Source organism: Perna viridis, chromosome 9 (genome assembly GCF_037379345.1).
Source record: "Perna viridis isolate PV_CMFRI_1.1 ecotype Kerala chromosome 9, ASM3737934v1, whole genome shotgun sequence".
NCBI classification, from domain to species: domain Eukaryota; kingdom Metazoa; phylum Mollusca; class Bivalvia; order Mytilida; family Mytilidae; genus Perna; species Perna viridis.
The window spans coordinates 17,035,351-17,048,061 of NC_142453.1; the positions used below are offsets into that span (position 1 = coordinate 17,035,351).

General features: G+C 35.4%; 24 non-coding genes across 24 annotated transcripts; 18 read left to right on the plus strand and 6 right to left on the minus strand.

The window, feature by feature from the left end:
• Positions 1 to 2,162: 2,162 nt before the first annotated feature.
• Positions 2,163 to 2,234, plus strand: Trnag-ucc (transfer RNA glycine (anticodon UCC)). Its single transcript has one exon. It is a non-coding gene; the product is annotated as a tRNA-Gly (tRNA).
• A 323-nt stretch (positions 2,235 to 2,557) lies between these two features.
• On the plus strand, positions 2,558 to 2,629 carry Trnag-ucc (transfer RNA glycine (anticodon UCC)). The gene has a single exon. It is a non-coding gene; the product is annotated as a tRNA-Gly (tRNA).
• A 321-nt stretch (positions 2,630 to 2,950) lies between these two features.
• On the plus strand, positions 2,951 to 3,022 carry Trnag-ucc (transfer RNA glycine (anticodon UCC)). The gene has a single exon. It is a non-coding gene; the product is annotated as a tRNA-Gly (tRNA).
• A 286-nt stretch (positions 3,023 to 3,308) lies between these two features.
• On the minus strand, positions 3,309 to 3,381 carry Trnav-aac (transfer RNA valine (anticodon AAC)). The gene has a single exon. It is a non-coding gene; the product is annotated as a tRNA-Val (tRNA).
• A 395-nt stretch (positions 3,382 to 3,776) lies between these two features.
• Positions 3,777 to 3,848, plus strand: Trnap-cgg (transfer RNA proline (anticodon CGG)). The gene has a single exon. It is a non-coding gene; the product is annotated as a tRNA-Pro (tRNA).
• A 520-nt stretch (positions 3,849 to 4,368) lies between these two features.
• On the plus strand, positions 4,369 to 4,440 carry Trnag-ucc (transfer RNA glycine (anticodon UCC)). Its single transcript has one exon. It is a non-coding gene; the product is annotated as a tRNA-Gly (tRNA).
• Positions 4,441 to 4,763: 323 nt separating this feature from the next.
• Positions 4,764 to 4,835, plus strand: Trnag-ucc (transfer RNA glycine (anticodon UCC)). Its single transcript has one exon. It is a non-coding gene; the product is annotated as a tRNA-Gly (tRNA).
• Positions 4,836 to 5,121: 286 nt separating this feature from the next.
• Positions 5,122 to 5,194, minus strand: Trnav-aac (transfer RNA valine (anticodon AAC)). Its single transcript has one exon. It is a non-coding gene; the product is annotated as a tRNA-Val (tRNA).
• A 395-nt stretch (positions 5,195 to 5,589) lies between these two features.
• On the plus strand, positions 5,590 to 5,661 carry Trnap-cgg (transfer RNA proline (anticodon CGG)). The gene has a single exon. It is a non-coding gene; the product is annotated as a tRNA-Pro (tRNA).
• Positions 5,662 to 6,181: 520 nt separating this feature from the next.
• Trnag-ucc (transfer RNA glycine (anticodon UCC)) lies at positions 6,182 to 6,253 on the plus strand. Its single transcript has one exon. It is a non-coding gene; the product is annotated as a tRNA-Gly (tRNA).
• Positions 6,254 to 6,577: 324 nt separating this feature from the next.
• On the plus strand, positions 6,578 to 6,649 carry Trnag-ucc (transfer RNA glycine (anticodon UCC)). Its single transcript has one exon. It is a non-coding gene; the product is annotated as a tRNA-Gly (tRNA).
• Positions 6,650 to 6,935: 286 nt separating this feature from the next.
• On the minus strand, positions 6,936 to 7,008 carry Trnav-aac (transfer RNA valine (anticodon AAC)). Its single transcript has one exon. It is a non-coding gene; the product is annotated as a tRNA-Val (tRNA).
• A 395-nt stretch (positions 7,009 to 7,403) lies between these two features.
• On the plus strand, positions 7,404 to 7,475 carry Trnap-cgg (transfer RNA proline (anticodon CGG)). The gene has a single exon. It is a non-coding gene; the product is annotated as a tRNA-Pro (tRNA).
• Positions 7,476 to 7,995: 520 nt separating this feature from the next.
• Trnag-ucc (transfer RNA glycine (anticodon UCC)) lies at positions 7,996 to 8,067 on the plus strand. Its single transcript has one exon. It is a non-coding gene; the product is annotated as a tRNA-Gly (tRNA).
• Positions 8,068 to 8,390: 323 nt separating this feature from the next.
• On the plus strand, positions 8,391 to 8,462 carry Trnag-ucc (transfer RNA glycine (anticodon UCC)). Its single transcript has one exon. It is a non-coding gene; the product is annotated as a tRNA-Gly (tRNA).
• A 286-nt stretch (positions 8,463 to 8,748) lies between these two features.
• On the minus strand, positions 8,749 to 8,821 carry Trnav-aac (transfer RNA valine (anticodon AAC)). Its single transcript has one exon. It is a non-coding gene; the product is annotated as a tRNA-Val (tRNA).
• A 395-nt stretch (positions 8,822 to 9,216) lies between these two features.
• Positions 9,217 to 9,288, plus strand: Trnap-cgg (transfer RNA proline (anticodon CGG)). The gene has a single exon. It is a non-coding gene; the product is annotated as a tRNA-Pro (tRNA).
• A 520-nt stretch (positions 9,289 to 9,808) lies between these two features.
• On the plus strand, positions 9,809 to 9,880 carry Trnag-ucc (transfer RNA glycine (anticodon UCC)). The gene has a single exon. It is a non-coding gene; the product is annotated as a tRNA-Gly (tRNA).
• A 323-nt stretch (positions 9,881 to 10,203) lies between these two features.
• Positions 10,204 to 10,275, plus strand: Trnag-ucc (transfer RNA glycine (anticodon UCC)). The gene has a single exon. It is a non-coding gene; the product is annotated as a tRNA-Gly (tRNA).
• Positions 10,276 to 10,561: 286 nt separating this feature from the next.
• Trnav-aac (transfer RNA valine (anticodon AAC)) lies at positions 10,562 to 10,634 on the minus strand. The gene has a single exon. It is a non-coding gene; the product is annotated as a tRNA-Val (tRNA).
• A 395-nt stretch (positions 10,635 to 11,029) lies between these two features.
• Trnap-cgg (transfer RNA proline (anticodon CGG)) lies at positions 11,030 to 11,101 on the plus strand. The gene has a single exon. It is a non-coding gene; the product is annotated as a tRNA-Pro (tRNA).
• A 520-nt stretch (positions 11,102 to 11,621) lies between these two features.
• On the plus strand, positions 11,622 to 11,693 carry Trnag-ucc (transfer RNA glycine (anticodon UCC)). Its single transcript has one exon. It is a non-coding gene; the product is annotated as a tRNA-Gly (tRNA).
• Positions 11,694 to 12,016: 323 nt separating this feature from the next.
• Positions 12,017 to 12,088, plus strand: Trnag-ucc (transfer RNA glycine (anticodon UCC)). The gene has a single exon. It is a non-coding gene; the product is annotated as a tRNA-Gly (tRNA).
• A 286-nt stretch (positions 12,089 to 12,374) lies between these two features.
• Positions 12,375 to 12,447, minus strand: Trnav-aac (transfer RNA valine (anticodon AAC)). The gene has a single exon. It is a non-coding gene; the product is annotated as a tRNA-Val (tRNA).
• Positions 12,448 to 12,711: the final 264 nt, after the last annotated feature.

Here is a 12,711-nt window from a genome sequence, read left to right on the forward strand (position 1 = left end):
ATCTGAATTTGAGCTACCACAATCTTCATTTTGTTTATTCCTTGCTAGATTGCCCTGGGCCAGCACTCCACAGTTTAGTTTAGTTTCGCACTTTTGGCTAGGGATGAAAAATGACATAAATGGAAACCGGTGGTTGCTATAGTGATTAAAAATGAAGAATCTATTGTTGATAAAACATTTTCTGAAAAAAGGGGACTTTTAAAAGTATTTTGCAATGTTTTATATATTTTCAATGTTGAAGGGGCTTTTTTTCAATGACAATTTGACTTCATTGTGAAAGTGAAAGTAAGTCAATTTTTTACCATGCTAAATTTAATAAGTGGATTACAAAGTGAAATAGCTCAAAATCTAACCGGCGATGCCCATATGAGGAAGGGGTTTTTGAAGGGAAAAGTTTGAACAGTTTCAGGGATTGAAATAAAAATTTCAGATATTTTGCGGGAAATTTGATATTTTTAAACCTGATTTTATGAACTTTTTTGCAAATTTTCGCATATTTTTGCATGGTTTCTATGGTAACCCTATATGCTGTGGGTAATTTTTTTCCAGAAAATTTTTACTGCATCCTGAAGGCCTTGGCTTGAGCTATTTCTAGATATATAGATTTACAAATGCTTGACAATTTTTTAAAGTGATAAATGTTACAAAGCATCAGATTACAAGACCAAAATTAGGCAGCTCTACAATACTGTGGAGTGCTGGCTTAAAGGGAGCTGCCTATACCCCTACACATTTAAAACATTGCTTAAGATCTTAGAAACTAGTGTTATTATGCAATGCTTTGATACAAGGGTTAAAACAATGTAACTTATGGTATGGGCCTATGTTGTTGTTAGCTAATAAGTCCCTAGCAACCAAGTATGCAGATTTTTTGCAAAGTTAACAAAACAATCATTGAACTGATTCATGTGTGAATATGGCTCTTGCCATCACAAAGAATGAAATATATTTTTAAAAGCTAAATATTTGCGCAGGTTACATGTAAAACAGTTAACCGGGCAACTTTTAAGTGCACAATAAGCAAAGGTTTAATAACCTTAGACCTGGAGTGGACTTTTTAGTATTTGGTTTTCAGTTCATTCAGATTTCTGTGATTTTTCATGTGATGAGCTTCAAATGCACTATTTTGGCATAAAACCTGTGTTAAAAGCTTACAAAACCCCAAATTTAGGGCTTATAAGTACATATGGGTTGTGATTTTGTATGTTTTAAGTGGAAATTTTCATTTAAAAGATGATTATAGCAAAACAGTGAAATGCATATCTGCACTTAGGTATAAGGAAAGTTCTCCACTAATGACGAGGAGATAGCCTAGTATGAGAATGCCTCTAAAATTGTTATCAATTGTCCAATTATGATAAATTTGGTATCATTTTACTCGTAAGAAGGTAAGCTTTCAAGAAATATCTAGAAAATTACAATATTTAATATTGCATTCTGTTTAAGCCAGCACTCCACAGTTTAGTTTAGTTTCGCACTTTTGGCTAGGGATGAAAAATGACATAAATGGAAACCGGTGGTTGCTATAGTGATTAAAAATGAAGAATCTATTGTTGATAAAACATTTTCTGAAAAAAGGGGACTTTTAAAAGTATTTTGCAATGTTTTATATATTTTCAATGTTGAAGGGGCTTTTTTTCAATGACAATTTGACTTCATTGTGAAAGTGAAAGTAAGTCAATTTTTTACCATGCTAAATTTAATAAGTGGATTACAAAGTGAAATAGCTCAAAATCTAACCGGCGATGCCCATATGAGGAAGGGGTTTTTGAAGGGAAAAGTTTGAACAGTTTCAGGGATTGAAATAAAAATTTCAGATATTTTGCGGGAAATTTGATATTTTTAAACCTGATTTTATGAACTTTTTTGCAAATTTTCGCATATTTTTGCATGGTTTCTATGGTAACCCTATATGCTGTGGGTAATTTTTTTCCAGAAAATTTTTACTGCATCCTGAAGGCCTTGGCTTGAGCTATTTCTAGATATATAGATTTACAAATGCTTGACAATTTTTTAAAGTGATAAATGTTACAAAGCATCAGATTACAAGACCAAAATTAGGCAGCTCTACAATACTGTGGAGTGCTGGCTGGGGCGATGTCAATATACATACGTGGCGATAAGGACATTTTTAGAGGAAAAATATTCATATTGTTTCCAAGGCGTCGGTGGTGTAACGGTTAGCATGGTTGCCTTCCAAGCAATCGATCCGGGTTCGACTCCCGGCCGACGCACTCTTTTTGGTTTTTGATTTTCTAAGGTAAAGATTTTTTTCTTTTTCTCGAATGAACTGCTGTACCATTCTAAGAAGTAAAAATGGGGATATCAACCATGATTTATGTTAAAACTATATACTTATAAAAAGTTGAACTAGTTATTTTTTTTTTTTTACCACTGTCCTTTAAACTGAATCATAATTGAGGTGAAAGCCACGGTGGCATACCTGCATATTCAAATTCCAATTTCAATTCAGAAATTTTAATTCAATCATACAAGAGCGAACAAACAGAAATATGTCGTATTTATAAGTATTAAAAGCATTAAGAAAGGATGTATAGCGTCGGTGGTGTAACGGTTAGCATGGTTGCCTTCCAAGCAATCGATCCGGGTTCGACTCCCGGCCGACGCACTCTTTTTGGTTTTTGATTTTCTAAGGTAAAGATTTTTTTCTTTTTCTCGAATGAACTGCTGTACCATTCTAAGAAGTAAAAATGGGGATATCAACCATGATTTATGTTAAAACTATATACTTATAAAAAGTTGAACTAGTTATTTTTTTTTTTACCACTGTCCTTTAAACTGAATCATAATTGAGGTGAAAGCCACGGTGGCATACCTGCATATTCAAATTCCAATTTCAATTCAGAAATTTTAATTCAATCATACAAGAGCGAACAAACAGAAATATGTCGTATTTATAAGTATTAAAAGCATTAAGAAAGGATGTATAGCGTCGGTGGTGTAACGGTTAGCATGGTTGCCTTCCAAGCAATCGATCCGGGTTCGACTCCCGGCCGACGCACTGATATTTTTAAGAATTGGAATTCTATTCATTTACATTTTTTGGCTTCAACTTCCATACCATTCCTATAGATGTGCTTTGCCGTTGAAGCCAGTCATGTAAGAAATCTGTTAGTATGACATTTCAAGTAGAAATTGGCTTCTTTTAACATCGTTCATACTGCCTTTTTGAAGAATGAAACAAGTATTTAATTTACATTCTGCATCTAAGTCAAAACTGTGGCAATACACTTAAAATTCTTTCTTGATCATAAGGTTTCTTTTTCCATGGTGCCAAAAAAAATATTTGTTTCCGCTGAGGATTGAACTCAGGACCTTCCGCGTGTTAAGCGGATGTGATAACCACTACACCACGGAAACCTTAAGCAATTGATGACAAAATTCAGCATATAACTATCGGGAAGCCAATTCTAAACTGAGCACTATTTTGCGTATGAAAGAATTAGCGACAGTTTACACGAATGTAAATTTATGATAGCTTCACAAACTGTAATCAGATTTTACTCTCAGTGCCTGCAGCTAACACTTCCAAAAGCATATATACATATGTACCTATGCGACATTCACTTTAAACTGTCATTGGATTTACTCGAACAACATATTACGGTTATTAGTAGTATACTCGAGAAATATACATATAACAAAAACTTATACCGCAAAGCATTTTCCTGTTTAACAGAAAACAATATATACTATTATGCTTTCCCAGCAAACTTTATGTTTATATTGCTTCTATTCGACTAGTTCTAATACCAGGCTCGTTGGTCTAGGGGTATGATTCTCGCTTCGGGTGCGAGAGGTCCCGGGTTCGACTCCCGGACGAGCCCTAATTTTTCATGTCAAAACATCATTCATTACAGCAGCGAATGTTCGGAAAATTATACACTTGATTCATATATAGTGTCAAAATGTGGCTGCCAGGCACATTTCATTTTGAAGTTCCGTTTTAAATATTTCCTCAATGTTTTCAAACTACCGTACGTTGCTTTCAACTCATTTTGTTAACCAACTGTGCTTTATAAGTATGCATATGCATGAGCAGAATTTAAGCTGACGTCTGCACGTTGATAAATATACATAGCGATATAAACACTGAACTCTTTACATAACACGTGTGCACAAGATTGCTATAATTCCACTTACAGACACCAAGCAAGCCGATAATCAGTTTATCTGAAGTTTTCATTTTTATAATAAACGAATAAAGACGGTCGTAATAAATCTGAATTTGAGCTACCACAATCTTCATTTTGTTTATTCCTTGCTAGATTGCCCTGGGGCGATGTCAATATACATACGTGGCGATAAGGACATTTTTAGAGGAAAAATATTCATATTGTTTCCAAGGCGTCGGTGGTGTAACGGTTAGCATGGTTGCCTTCCAAGCAATCGATCCGGGTTCGACTCCCGGCCGACGCACTCTTTTTGGTTTTTGATTTTCTAAGGTAAAGATTTTTTTCTTTTTCTCGAATGAACTGCTGTACCATTCTAAGAAGTAAAAATGGGGATATCAACCATGATTTATGTTAAAACTATATACTTATAAAAAGTTGAACTAGTTATTTTTTTTTTTTTACCACTGTCCTTTAAACTGAATCATAATTGAGGTGAAAGCCACGGTGGCATACCTGCATATTCAAATTCCAATTTCAATTCAGAAATTTTAATTCAATCATACAAGAGCGAACAAACAGAAATATGTCGTATTTATAAGTATTAAAAGCATTAAGAAAGGATGTATAGCGTCGGTGGTGTAACGGTTAGCATGGTTGCCTTCCAAGCAATCGATCCGGGTTCGACTCCCGGCCGACGCACTGATATTTTTAAGAATTGGAATTCTATTCATTTACATTTTTTGGCTTCAACTTCCATACCATTCCTATAGATGTGCTTTGCCGTTGAAGCCAGTCATGTAAGAAATCTGTTAGTATGACATTTCAAGTAGAAATTGGCTTCTTTTAACATCGTTCATACTGCCTTTTTGAAGAATGAAACAAGTATTTAATTTACATTCTGCATCTAAGTCAAAACTGTGGCAATACACTTAAAATTCTTTCTTGATCATAAGGTTTCTTTTTCCATGGTGCCAAAAAAAATATTTGTTTCCGCTGAGGATTGAACTCAGGACCTTCCGCGTGTTAAGCGGATGTGATAACCACTACACCACGGAAACCTTAAGCAATTGGTGACAAAATTCAGCATATAACTATCGGGAAGCCAATTCTAAACTGAGCACTATTTTGCGTATGAAAGAATTAGCGACAGTTTACACGAATGTAAATTTATGATAGCTTCACAAACTGTAATCAGATTTTACTCTCAGTGCCTGCAGCTAACACTTCCAAAAGCATATATACATATGTACCTATGCGACATTCACTTTAAACTGTCATTGGATTTACTCGAACAACATATTACGGTTATTAGTAGTATACTCGAGAAATATACATATAACAAAAACTTATACCGCAAAGCATTTTCCTGTTTAACAGAAAACAATATATACTATTATGCTTTCCCAGCAAACTTTATGTTTATATTGCTTCTATTCGACTAGTTCTAATACCAGGCTCGTTGGTCTAGGGGTATGATTCTCGCTTCGGGTGCGAGAGGTCCCGGGTTCGACTCCCGGACGAGCCCTAATTTTTCATGTCAAAACATCATTCATTACAGTAGCGAATGTTCGGAAAATTATACACTTGATTCATATATAGTGTCAAAATGTGGCTGCCAGGCACATTTCATTTTGAAGTTCCGTTTTAAATATTTCCTCAATGTTTTCAAACTACCGTACGTTGCTTTCAACTCATTTTGTTAACCAACTGTGCTTTATAAGTATGCATATGCATGAGCAGAATTTAAGCTGACGTCTGCACGTTGATAAATATACATAGCGATATAAACACTGAACTCTTTACATAACACGTGTGCACAAGATTGCTATAATTCCACTTACAGACACCAAGCAAGCCGATAATCAGTTTATCTGAAGTTTTCATTTTTATAATAAACGAATAAAGACGGTCGTAATAAATCTGAATTTGAGCTACCACAATCTTCATTTTGTTTATTCCTTGCTAGATTGCCCTGGGGCGATGTCAATATACATACGTGGCGATAAGGACATTTTTAGAGGAAAAATATTCATATTGTTTCCAAGGCGTCGGTGGTGTAACGGTTAGCATGGTTGCCTTCCAAGCAATCGATCCGGGTTCGACTCCCGGCCGACGCACTCTTTATGGTTTTTGATTTTCTAAGGTAAAGATTTTTTTCTTTTTCTCGAATGAACTGCTGTACCATTCTAAGAAGTAAAAATGGGGATATCAACCATGATTTATGTTAAAACTATATACTTATAAAAAGTTGAACTAGTTATTTTTTTTTTTTTTACCACTGTCCTTTAAACTGAATCATAATTGAGGTGAAAGCCACGGTGGCATACCTGCATATTCAAATTCCAATTTCAATTCAGAAATTTTAATTCAATCATACAAGAGCGAACAAACAGAAATATGTCGTATTTATAAGTATTAAAAGCATTAAGAAAGGATGTATAGCGTCGGTGGTGTAACGGTTAGCATGGTTGCCTTCCAAGCAATCGATCCGGGTTCGACTCCCGGCCGACGCACTGATATTTTTAAGAATTGGAATTCTATTCATTTACATTTTTTGGCTTCAACTTCCATACCATTCCTATAGATGTGCTTTGCCGTTGAAGCCAGTCATGTAAGAAATCTGTTAGTATGACATTTCAAGTAGAAATTGGCTTCTTTTAACATCGTTCATACTGCCTTTTTGAAGAATGAAACAAGTATTTAATTTACATTCTGCATCTAAGTCAAAACTGTGGCAATACACTTAAAATTCTTTCTTGATCATAAGGTTTCTTTTTCCATGGTGCCAAAAAAAATATTTGTTTCCGCTGAGGATTGAACTCAGGACCTTCCGCGTGTTAAGCGGATGTGATAACCACTACACCACGGAAACCTTAAGCAATTGGTGACAAAATTCAGCATATAACTATCGGGAAGCCAATTCTAAACTGAGCACTATTTTGCGTATGAAAGAATTAGCGACAGTTTACACGAATGTAAATTTATGATAGCTTCACAAACTGTAATCAGATTTTACTCTCAGTGCCTGCAGCTAACACTTCCAAAAGCATATATACATATGTACCTATGCGACATTCACTTTAAACTGTCATTGGATTTACTCGAACAACATATTACGGTTATTAGTAGTATACTCGAGAAATATACATATAACAAAAACTTATACCGCAAAGCATTTTCCTGTTTAACAGAAAACAATATATACTATTATGCTTTCCCAGCAAACTTTATGTTTATATTGCTTCTATTCGACTAGTTCTAATACCAGGCTCGTTGGTCTAGGGGTATGATTCTCGCTTCGGGTGCGAGAGGTCCCGGGTTCGACTCCCGGACGAGCCCTAATTTTTCATGTCAAAACATCATTCATTACAGTAGCGAATGTTCGGAAAATTATACACTTGATTCATATATAGTGTCAAAATGTGGCTGCCAGGCACATTTCATTTTGAAGTTCCGTTTTAAATATTTCCTCAATGTTTTCAAACTACCGTACGTTGCTTTCAACTCATTTTGTTAACCAACTGTGCTTTATAAGTATGCATATGCATGAGCAGAATTTAAGCTGACGTCTGCACGTTGATAAATATACATAGCGATATAAACACTGAACTCTTTACATAACACGTGTGCACAAGATTGCTATAATTCCACTTACAGACACCAAGCAAGCCGATAATCAGTTTATCTGAAGTTTTCATTTTTATAATAAACGAATAAAGACGGTCGTAATAAATCTGAATTTGAGCTACCACAATCTTCATTTTGTTTATTCCTTGCTAGATTGCCCTGGGGCGATGTCAATATACATACGTGGCGATAAGGACATTTTTAGAGGAAAAATATTCATATTGTTTCCAAGGCGTCGGTGGTGTAACGGTTAGCATGGTTGCCTTCCAAGCAATCGATCCGGGTTCGACTCCCGGCCGACGCACTCTTTATGGTTTTTGATTTTCTAAGGTAAAGATTTTTTTCTTTTTCTCGAATGAACTGCTGTACCATTCTAAGAAGTAAAAATGGGGATATCAACCATGATTTATGTTAAAACTATATACTTATAAAAAGTTGAACTAGTTATTTTTTTTTTTTTACCACTGTCCTTTAAACTGAATCATAATTGAGGTGAAAGCCACGGTGGCATACCTGCATATTCAAATTCCAATTTCAATTCAGAAATTTTAATTCAATCATACAAGAGCGAACAAACAGAAATATGTCGTATTTATAAGTATTAAAAGCATTAAGAAAGGATGTATAGCGTCGGTGGTGTAACGGTTAGCATGGTTGCCTTCCAAGCAATCGATCCGGGTTCGACTCCCGGCCGACGCACTGATATTTTTAAGAATTGGAATTCTATTCATTTACATTTTTTGGCTTCAACTTCCATACCATTCCTATAGATGTGCTTTGCCGTTGAAGCCAGTCATGTAAGAAATCTGTTAGTATGACATTTCAAGTAGAAATTGGCTTCTTTTAACATCGTTCATACTGCCTTTTTGAAGAATGAAACAAGTATTTAATTTACATTCTGCATCTAAGTCAAAACTGTGGCAATACACTTAAAATTCTTTCTTGATCATAAGGTTTCTTTTTCCATGGTGCCAAAAAAAATATTTGTTTCCGCTGAGGATTGAACTCAGGACCTTCCGCGTGTTAAGCGGATGTGATAACCACTACACCACGGAAACCTTAAGCAATTGGTGACAAAATTCAGCATATAACTATCGGGAAGCCAATTCTAAACTGAGCACTATTTTGCGTATGAAAGAATTAGCGACAGTTTACACGAATGTAAATTTATGATAGCTTCACAAACTGTAATCAGATTTTACTCTCAGTGCCTGCAGCTAACACTTCCAAAAGCATATATACATATGTACCTATGCGACATTCACTTTAAACTGTCATTGGATTTACTCGAACAACATATTACGGTTATTAGTAGTATACTCGAGAAATATACATATAACAAAAACTTATACCGCAAAGCATTTTCCTGTTTAACAGAAAACAATATATACTATTATGCTTTCCCAGCAAACTTTATGTTTATATTGCTTCTATTCGACTAGTTCTAATACCAGGCTCGTTGGTCTAGGGGTATGATTCTCGCTTCGGGTGCGAGAGGTCCCGGGTTCGACTCCCGGACGAGCCCTAATTTTTCATGTCAAAACATCATTCATTACAGCAGCGAATGTTCGGAAAATTATACACTTGATTCATATATAGTGTCAAAATGTGGCTGCCAGGCACATTTCATTTTGAAGTTCCGTTTTAAATATTTCCTCAATGTTTTCAAACTACCGTACGTTGCTTTCAACTCATTTTGTTAACCAACTGTGCTTTATAAGTATGCATATGCATGAGCAGAATTTAAGCTGACGTCTGCACGTTGATAAATATACATAGCGATATAAACACTGAACTCTTTACATAACACGTGTGCACAAGATTGCTATAATTCCACTTACAGACACCAAGCAAGCCGATAATCAGTTTATCTGAAGTTTTCATTTTTATAATAAACGAATAAAGACGGTCGTAATAAATCTGAATTTGAGCTACCACAATCTTCATTTTGTTTATTCCTTGCTAGATTGCCCTGGGGCGATGTCAATATACATACGTGGCGATAAGGACATTTTTAGAGGAAAAATATTCATATTGTTTCCAAGGCGTCGGTGGTGTAACGGTTAGCATGGTTGCCTTCCAAGCAATCGATCCGGGTTCGACTCCCGGCCGACGCACTCTTTTTGGTTTTTGATTTTCTAAGGTAAAGATTTTTTTCTTTTTCTCGAATGAACTGCTGTACCATTCTAAGAAGTAAAAATGGGGATATCAACCATGATTTATGTTAAAACTATATACTTATAAAAAGTTGAACTAGTTATTTTTTTTTTTTTACCACTGTCCTTTAAACTGAATCATAATTGAGGTGAAAGCCACGGTGGCATACCTGCATATTCAAATTCCAATTTCAATTCAGAAATTTTAATTCAATCATACAAGAGCGAACAAACAGAAATATGTCGTATTTATAAGTATTAAAAGCATTAAGAAAGGATGTATAGCGTCGGTGGTGTAACGGTTAGCATGGTTGCCTTCCAAGCAATCGATCCGGGTTCGACTCCCGGCCGACGCACTGATATTTTTAAGAATTGGAATTCTATTCATTTACATTTTTTGGCTTCAACTTCCATACCATTCCTATAGATGTGCTTTGCCGTTGAAGCCAGTCATGTAAGAAATCTGTTAGTATGACATTTCAAGTAGAAATTGGCTTCTTTTAACATCGTTCATACTGCCTTTTTGAAGAATGAAACAAGTATTTAATTTACATTCTGCATCTAAGTCAAAACTGTGGCAATACACTTAAAATTCTTTCTTGATCATAAGGTTTCTTTTTCCATGGTGCCAAAAAAAATATTTGTTTCCGCTGAGGATTGAACTCAGGACCTTCCGCGTGTTAAGCGGATGTGATAACCACTACACCACGGAAACCTTAAGCAATTGGTGACAAAATTCAGCATATAACTATCGGGAAGCCAATTCTAAACTGAGCACTATTTTGCGTATGAAAGAATTAGCGACAGTTTACACGAATGTAAATTTATGATAGCTTCACAAACTGTAATCAGATTTTACTCTCAGTGCCTGCAGCTAACACTTCCAAAAGCATATATACATATGTACCTATGCGACATTCACTTTAAACTGTCATTGGATTTACTCGAACAACATATTACGGTTATTAGTAGTATACTCGAGAAATATACATATAACAAAAACTTATACCGCAAAGCATTTTCCTGTTTAACAGAAAACAATATATACTATTATGCTTTCCCAGCAAACTTTATGTTTATATTGCTTCTATTCGACTAGTTCTAATACCAGGCTCGTTGGTCTAGGGGTATGATTCTCGCTTCGGGTGCGAGAGGTCCCGGGTTCGACTCCCGGACGAGCCCTAATTTTTCATGTCAAAACATCATTCATTACAGTAGCGAATGTTCGGAAAATTATACACTTGATTCATATATAGTGTCAAAATGTGGCTGCCAGGCACATTTCATTTTGAAGTTCCGTTTTAAATATTTCCTCAATGTTTTCAAACTACCGTACGTTGCTTTCAACTCATTTTGTTAACCAACTGTGCTTTATAAGTATGCATATGCATGAGCAGAATTTAAGCTGACGTCTGCACGTTGATAAATATACATAGCGATATAAACACTGAACTCTTTACATAACACGTGTGCACAAGATTGCTATAATTCCACTTACAGACACCAAGCAAGCCGATAATCAGTTTATCTGAAGTTTTCATTTTTATAATAAACGAATAAAGACGGTCGTAATAAATCTGAATTTGAGCTACCACAATCTTCATTTTGTTTATTCCTTGCTAGATTGCCCTGGGGCGATGTCAATATACATACGTGGCGATAAGGACATTTTTAGAGGAAAAATATTCATATTGTTTCCAAGGCGTCGGTGGTGTAACGGTTAGCATGGTTGCCTTCCAAGCAATCGATCCGGGTTCGACTCCCGGCCGACGCACTCTTTTTGGCTTTTGATTTTCTAAGGTAAAGATTTTTTTCTTTTTCTCGAATGAACTGCTGTACCATTCTAAGAAGTAAAAATGGGGATATCAACCATGATTTATGTTAAAACTATATACTTATAAAAAGTTGAACTAGTTATTTTTTTTTTTTTACCACTGTCCTTTAAACTGAATCATAATTGAGGTGAAAGCCACGGTGGCATACCTGCATATTCAAATTCCAATTTCAATTCAGAAATTTTAATTCAATCATACAAGAGCGAACAAACAGAAATATGTCGTATTTATAAGTATTAAAAGCATTAAGAAAGGATGTATAGCGTCGGTGGTGTAACGGTTAGCATGGTTGCCTTCCAAGCAATCGATCCGGGTTCGACTCCCGGCCGACGCACTGATATTTTTAAGAATTGGAATTCTATTCATTTACATTTTTTGGCTTCAACTTCCATACCATTCCTATAGATGTGCTTTGCCGTTGAAGCCAGTCATGTAAGAAATCTGTTAGTATGACATTTCAAGTAGAAATTGGTTTCTTTTAACATCGTTCATACTGCCTTTTTGAAGAATGAAACAAGTATTTAATTTACATTCTGCATCTAAGTCAAAACTGTGGCAATACACTTAAAATTCTTTCTTGATCATAAGGTTTCTTTTTCCATGGTGCCAAAAAAAATATTTGTTTCCGCTGAGGATTGAACTCAGGACCTTCCGCGTGTTAAGCGGATGTGATAACCACTACACCACGGAAACCTTAAGCAATTGGTGACAAAATTCAGCATATAACTATCGGGAAGCCAATTCTAAACTGAGCACTATTTTGCGTATGAAAGAATTAGCGACAGTTTACACGAATGTAAATTTATGATAGCTTCACAAACTGTAATCAGATTTTACTCTCAGTGCCTGCAGCTAACACTTCCAAAAGCATATATACATATGTACCTATGCGACATTCACTTTAAACTGTCATTGGATTTACTCGAACAACATATTACGGTTATTAGTAGTATACTC